Source organism: Nansenia antarctica (assembly GCF_963989245.1).
Source record: "Nansenia antarctica genome assembly, chromosome: 16".
Classification (NCBI taxonomy): Eukaryota; Metazoa; Chordata; class Actinopteri; order Argentiniformes; family Microstomatidae; genus Nansenia; species Nansenia antarctica.
The window spans coordinates 19,758,899-19,767,023 of NC_137686.1; positions in this window are offsets into that span (position 1 = coordinate 19,758,899).

The following is an 8,125-nucleotide window of genomic DNA, read 5'->3' on the forward strand; positions in this document are numbered from 1 at the left end:
CTTGGTCTTGGAATGACCTACAGACTACTTTTAAATTAGAGGCCCTTATTTCCATAAGTATCTTCAAGTGTAGATTAAAGGATGTGGTCACCGCTCGCTGTACCTGCTTTGGTTAGACTTCTCAATGTTTTAATCACCTTGTAAATACCCCTACCATTGTTTGTCTATTGTATTGTTGCCACTGTCTTATGTCCTGTCTTGTTATCTGAACTGTTTATTTAAGCTACTATTTTGACCCTGTCTTGGCCAGGTCTCTCTTGTAAAAGAGGTTTTAATCTCAATGTGACTTCCTGGTAAAATAAAGCTAAAAAAAAAAAAAAAAAAAAAAAAAAAAAAAAAAACGAAAACCGAAAACCGTCACGGTTCACTAGTGAATTGAGCCGTGGAACGCAAACCGTACCGTCCGTAAAAAAACCGAGAACCGTTGCACCCCTAACAGACAGACAGACAGACAGACAGGCAGACAGACAGGCAGGCAGGCAGACAGACAGGCAGACAGACAGACAGGGGCAGGGTTAGACAGACAGATATATACTTTATTGATCCCCGAGAGAAGATTAAAGCGTTACAACAGCTCACATCACAACACCCAGATAAGGTGATAACAGAACAAACCGTAACGACGTCTCTCCGGTTTGAAGTTCCCTCCGTCAACACCGCCACGACTGCGCTTCCGCTTCCGTTCACAACAAAACAAACGCACTTCCGGTTCTTCTTCTTCTTCTTCTGTTGGGTTTAACGGCAGCTTGCATCCTTCGCGTTGCACTACTGCCATCTTCTGGATGTATCCAGTTCCTACATTGTGTCTGGTACATTTTCACACAACATGCTCGCGCTTCCCGCCTCCTCCTGATTGGCTGCTCTACTCTAAGCAATCCTGGCTATCATTGCTCACATTTATTACATGAAACACAACTACAAGTCACAATTCGAATCCCTGTTTTAATATGTATTAATTAAATTATTGTTGACAGCTTTTTTTTAAAAATCTACTAAGTAAGTTAGAATTAATTCATTTAGTTAAGAATGTATTATCCTATTTATCATGTCTGTTTAGTGTATGTGTATGTCTAATAGGTCACCCTATTTATATGGTATCGGCCCCGAATGGTACCGGCCCAGCCACCCAGAACGGTATCGGCTTGCAAGTACTACCACGACTGAACACCGGCCCAGACCGGCCCAAAACCAGACCGGCCCACCGGGAAATCTCCAGATCCTCCCGATTAGCCACCCCGGGCCTGCTTCAAGGCAGGGCTGGACTGGCCATCTGGCATACCGGGCATTTGCCCGGTGGGCCGCGGTAGTTTTGGGCCGAGCCGACCGGCAAAAAAAAAATTTATTATATATTTTTTTTTTTTTTTTTACCAGCCGGCCCGGCCGAAAGCTACCATCGAACGGCCCATAAATCGAAAGCTACCATTGAACGGCCCATACATCAGGGACAGCGGCCCATTGGGCAATATTCAGACTGGGCTGGCCCAATCAACAGAGAGAAGGGGGGGAGGGGTCAGGGGCAGAGGCGCCCCGTCCATAGAGGCAACCAAGGCAATTGCTTGGGGCCACCAAACAAAAAGGCCCTTTTTGTCAAACTAAAACTGTCCTTGGATTAATGTATTTTCAATGGAAATCATGGCATTCAGCGTTCAGTCGCTCTGAGTCTGCTCGCGCTGCGCTGCGCTCGCACAGCTTGTTTGGTGCGTTCGTAAACTCGCTCTGAGAGCGCCGGCGCGCACACTGGGTTCAACGTCTAAAGGGGACCGAGTCATTCGATTGGACGAGAGGCGTTCCACGAGTGCCGGTCAGATTTCCAAAACGCCACCCGCTGCAGCCAAGGCACGAAAGCAGCGATTCTAAAAGGTTACTGTATGTCAGGGTTCAGAGTATAGAGCAGGTTCAGAGTAGGGTTCAGCAAATAGCAAACAGCAAACATAAGTAGAGTGCAAAATAAGCAAGGAGATGCAGAGTGCAAAATAAGTAAGAAGCTGCAGAGTGCAAAAATGTAAATAAGATGCAGAGTGCAAAATAAGTAAGATGTCTTAGGCAGGCAGACAGACAGACAGACAGACAGACAGACAGACAAGCAGGCAGGCAAGCAGGCAGGCAGACAGACAGACCCAGTGGAGTCATGTAAAATGTAAATAAGAACACCAGCGGTTTCAGAATATACTTGTTTATTGATTTTTTGATTTATTTGTTTATTTATTTGTTGTTCTTGCTCTGTTTGATATTACATATTAATGTTGCTGTTTCAGAATGTGAAAACACCAGCAGTTTCAGAATGTAAGTGTGTTAAGAGTTGTAATAAGCACAGTGATTTGTATGTATCTAATAGGTGAGTTGATATTTCATTATTTATATTGCTCCAATTTGATGTTACTACACATGGCTCCTTTGTTGATCAAATACTCGGACGTGTGTGTGACTGTTAATTAATACATTATGACATTTATAATGAATTCCTTTGTTTCAGACTGTTTTTTTACTTACACACACGAGCGCGCGCATATGCGCGAACTTCGTAAAACCGTATTATATTTTAGTGTCAGGGAAATAAATACATTTTAAAATGTCCACATCGTCACCCGCCTAAGACCCTTACTAGGGGCCTCCATAATGTTGTTTGCTTAGGGCCCCCAAAAGTCTAGGGGCTCCACTGGTTCAGGGGTCACGCACGCACGCAGCACCAGACCTCCGTCTCAGTTTCGCGGTAGTTTTGGACCGAGCCGGCCGGCAAAATACATTTAGTTAGCCTGGATAGTTACTAGATAGATACTGAGAGAGATGGAGCGCAAAAGCACACTAAAACGGAAGGGAGGCTGGGAAAAACATAGGGAGAAAAACAAGAAGAAACTCGAGGCAGATGCTGCCAAATGTGTAAACATTAGGGACATGTTTGCTGCACCCTCAAGTTTACCACAGCAGCAACAGCAACAGGTTGAAGAGGAGGCTAGCAGGGAGGAGCGGGAGCAGGGTACAGATACAGAGGATAGAGAGGATACAGAAGAAGCGGGGCAGAGTCAGCCTGTAACCGTTGACCCGGTAAGGAAAATATAGGTAACTGTGTAGGGGTGTAACGGATCGCCCCCCACGGTTCGGCACGCATGTGTACCGCGGATCAATTGCAAAATGTAACCAAGTAATAATATTACTTAATATTAGTTAATATCCCTTGTAAATCACAATGTAGAGTTGCCATGAAAAGATAGACGCGACAGTTGCGTGCTTTGTTTTACTGTAAAGCGCAATGATAGGTTGATAATGGAAGAAAAAAATCTAGAACAACAAGGCTGCGTTCGTAAATTCGCTCTGGAATCTGATCACTGAGTACACTGGTCTACTTGCACTGGTACCATTGCTTACTGTATGTAGTCGTCTTTGTAGTGGTTTGGGGGAATACTACAGTTTGTCATATGACTGTACAGCACAGTATATAAGACGAGTATATAAGGCAAGTATTTTTGTGCTGGTGGGTGTGGTCCGACCGATTGGGGTGGGCCTGTCTGGGCCAAAAATGCCAGGGCCTAATTTTTGTCCCAGTCCAGCCCTGCTTCAAGGTAAAACATTCATACATTTATTTGAATGAAGAATACACTGTGATTGAATGTATACAGTATGTAGTCTATAGGCAGTTTTATAATGACATTCTCATATGCTTTAGTGTAGGCAGAAGGAGATGGGTTAATGCAGCGTTTCCCAAACTGTGGGGCGCGCCCCCCCTAGTGGGGCGCGGGGGTACTGCAGGGGGGGCGCAGAAATAAGAAATAAAATAAAAATAAAAATAAAAAACTGTGGGAATACCGCTGCCTTTTGCAACATCGTACCTGTGTGAGATAGGCTTTTCTGCTGTTGCTGCTATCAAAAGCAAATACAGGTCGAAGTTGAACATTGAGAATGAACTGAGAGTGGCAGTCTCAAAACAACAACCCCGCTTTGAGAAGATTTGCAAGGCAAAGCAAGCACACACAAGTCATTGATCGTAATTGTGATAGGAATGTGTAGAGTAAGAATAGTGATGCAGTAGAAATTAGTTAATGTTGATATGTTGAATATTTCAGTGGCACAGGATCATTTGCCAAGCACTTATGTTCCTTTTCAACCCATAATAAAATATAAAACTATAGTTGGATATATGTGTCTTGTTATTATTAGAAGAGAAAATGTAATGTTTGTACAACTTTATACAATTAATTATATCAATCTAGGTGGGGACCGGGTTAGGGGGGGCTCGAAAATATTTCCAATTACCCAAGGGGGGCCTGATTGAAAAAGTTTGGGAACCGCTGGGTTAATGTAACAGGCTACTGTAAAAACACCTGTCTTCAAGCTACCATAAGCATTTTGAATAATGAGTACTTTGCCTTAATGTAGGCTATTCATTTATGAATACATGTATAACATGCACGTAGAAAGTCTCGCGCTTCCCGCCCTTTGAAAACAGAATACTAGTAAGTCAGTAGGCATAATAATATGAAAGTCAAACTTTTTTCTGTGTGTGTGTGTGTGTGTGTGTGTGTGTGTGTGTGTGTGTTTTATTATTATAATTTATTTAGCCACAATACCTGATAGTGGGACCAATGTGTTACAGAAACATCAGAACTTGTTTTGTCTGACTGTCTCTCTGGGTTGTTCTGGCCTGATGGGAAGTAGGCCTACATGGTGTGCAAGTAGATGGACGAGGCCCCTGCTACGCACATTCATACATCACACAGTGTGATCATACAGAGGTCCTCCAGTCACACATTCCAGGGTATATCATTTCCTTTTTCATCTGTGCTCTGAGAGTAGACTTCTGAGAAGTCCCAAAGCACCTCTGTGGGAGAGAACATGGGATATATGGTGATCATCCAACATCAAGGGAATACACTGTTTATGCCATATATCACATTAGGCTACATAGTAGTATACCTGCAAATTGTGTTTTAGTTTTTCCACATAGCGGATGAATAAGGCATGGTCCTTAGAGTTGTAGGTTTGTTCAATTGTTCAATTATGTCTTCATGAATATAGCAACTTGAAAGGGAACATCTGGGATTCAAACAGTAACAACGTGTTTTTCCTGCTACTTTAATTAGGTAAACAGCTGAGAGATGGTGGCTGGAGAAATGTAACCACTCTCAAATGCATAGACTTTGATGCAAGGCACTGACTGCTACGGATGCAATAACTGACTATCCATGAGATCAAAGGGATAGTTTTAACCATGTTTTTAAAAATATGCATGTAGATATTAGTATACAATGAAAAATATACATGTACATACCGTACATATACAATATTTGTTTACAACGACATTGCTCACAAACAGTGGAGTAAAACAAGATTATATTTTGAACTAAGCTGATGAGGTATCTGCATTTTAACAACGTAGATATGCTTGAATTAGATATAGTCTATAGATATGTCTTACATTAAAATTATTGAAAAGCATAGTACATTTCTCTTACCTGTGAGTTCAGTAAAGGTGGTTCTATACAGAATGTCACAATGACACCATCTGTATCAGATGACACTGATACAATTTGGACTGTTCGGTCAGATAAACCCTAACCGTAACCGACTACCACTAATAGGGGACATCAGGTAATGCAGGGGGGGCTGGGGTTAGGGGAGCATGGCGGTGCAGGGGGGGCTGGGGTTAGGTGAGCGTGTTTTGTTGAGTAAAAATATTGGTGATGTTGTGTTCATCTTAGACACCAGAGGGAGCAAGCTTATAGGTAAACAGTCCAATCATACAGCGATAGCCAAATGACAAATGGCTTTGACCTGGAACGGACATGGCTCAGTATCCCTCTCTACCCATAGTGCAATAGACTCTAGCAAGGGTTTAGGGGGAATGTTTCAGCTAAATTGAGATGTATGCTGAAGACAGGGTTCCTACTCAAATGTGTTAAAACACCACCACTAGTGTGCTTTTGAGTAAAGCACCTAGCCCTAAATTACTCCAGGGAGACTGTCCCTGTAATTTTAAGCTAAATGGTTAAAATATGAAATGTACTTTCTGGTGTAATTCAATGTTGAAAGAAATCATAGATGACCGATTCTATGATTACTTGCATGACACATCCTTAAAGAAATGGTGTTTAGGAAGGGACGCCTGTGAGGAAAAGGTACAGTATGTACAGTATGTTCTCCATAATTATGTAAGTCGGGGGAGGCTGGTGGAGGCACCCGTCCTCCAGGTTTCTACCTCCACCGTCCTCCACAGGTGTTCGTGCACTATAGAGATAGAACACCGTCTTACTCACTACAGGTATATATGTATAGGGGCCTTGGGACAGAATATGTCATATGACATACGTACATACACAATCCTGTAAAACAGGCTGAGCGTGAGCATGTGTCGACAGTTGTTGTCGACAGGAGGAGGAGGAGGAGGAGGAGGAGGATTTGCCCGTGCAACAAGAGGTCATTAGATATGGGGGAGATATGAGGCAAGCCCAGCTCCGGAGTCATGAATGTGACTCTACAGAACAGATAGTGGAGAGCAGTGCCAAGTGGACTCCCAGTGCCCATGGGAAATGGGTCAGCACTTACAGTACCAGCCAGTGCTAGATGAAATGTACGGTACGCTACTCGCTGCCAGGATCGACCGCAGCATGTAGACATAGGGCTGGTATCAGTAAAGCTAAATATTGGGATATTTCGCTGAGTTTCAGAAAAACTCTTCCGGACACAAGGCTTATCTCTCGTTTGATAAATCAGGAGGGATTGGATCGCTTCGCTTGGTTTTGAAACTTGTTTGACACACATGCAAGAGAACAGACTCAGCCATCCTCAACTCTAGTGTTTCAAACATGCACAACAATCCACTCCCTCTCAAACTTAATATTCCACTCAAATATTGTGCTTAAGGCATATTTCAAAAGTCACTTCGTGCTCATTTTGATGATTGGTGACGCCATTGCGCTACACTGAGGAGGACATTCCAGATATTGTCCAACAGTCTGTGGTGTTCAGCAATCTCCTCTGTCTGACCAGTCTCCCTATTTCTCCTAGTGACCACAGAGGCACTCTGTTTCCCAATATGACAATCTGCCATCACCTCTAGGCCACAGTAGCTCTTTGTCCAAACCCAGGTTGGTCATTCCCTCTGTCCCTATTGTCATGCAATGGTTGTGTCGTGCCAGATTTTGTCCGGGTGTCGAAATGCAAATGGTTGCTATGCCAACTGCCGACACGAATGCCGACACCTGCTAACATCATTCCGACTTGTGGGTAAAACCGATCTCTTTCCAAATCGCCTTCTCTTGGCAAGGGTCATCTCATGAAACTGTGCCATTACTTGTATTGGTTACTTAATGTACTTTCACAACTTTATCAGGCTTTTCCATGATACATTTAATTTATGTCATGTATGTATGTCATGTCATTAGTACCCATGGATACTACCTTAAAGGGGCAATCTGCGATTCAAACAGGTAAACAGCTGAGGGATGGGGCTTCATAGACTGAGCTAGGGATGCAAGGACTGTCCATGAGATGGAATGATATTTATTTTTATTTTTATTTTTTTCTGATTTTATCCCTTTTTCACCCAATTTGGTAGCCAATTGAACCCAACCTAGCATCCAATTATCCCCTGCCTATTGCGAAGGATCCGTCGCACGACCCCGTGGCCGGCAGTCCCAGAAGAGGCCGCCAGGCAGACTAGCTGACTGGCTCCTCGAGCCCAGCACCGTTATTCCGGCACCCCGGGGGCGCTGTTGCGCGACGGATCCTTGTCCGGAAATACTCGCCCAATATGCCGCTCCCCGTGTGTGCCCCAGCCATATCCGGATATGGCGAGCTGGGATTCGAACCCAGTCCCCGGTGGGCAGCATGCACTAGTGGCCAGTGCTTAGACCGCTACACCACCGCGGGGCGGAATGATAGTTTTAACCATGTTTTGAAGCTACACAGTGTTTGTTTACAATTGCATTGTTTAGAAACAATGGAAAAACAAGTCAAACAATCTTATTTGGGGTTGTGACGGGGTATGACAGTTGAACTAAGCTCGTGAGGCATATACTGTAGTTATATTCTTTATTCAATAAATGGATGTACCAATCCTGGATTGCCCCTTTATACACTTAGATCTAGTCGAGAAACATAGATACATCTATTTCATAGGTTACATCCATAT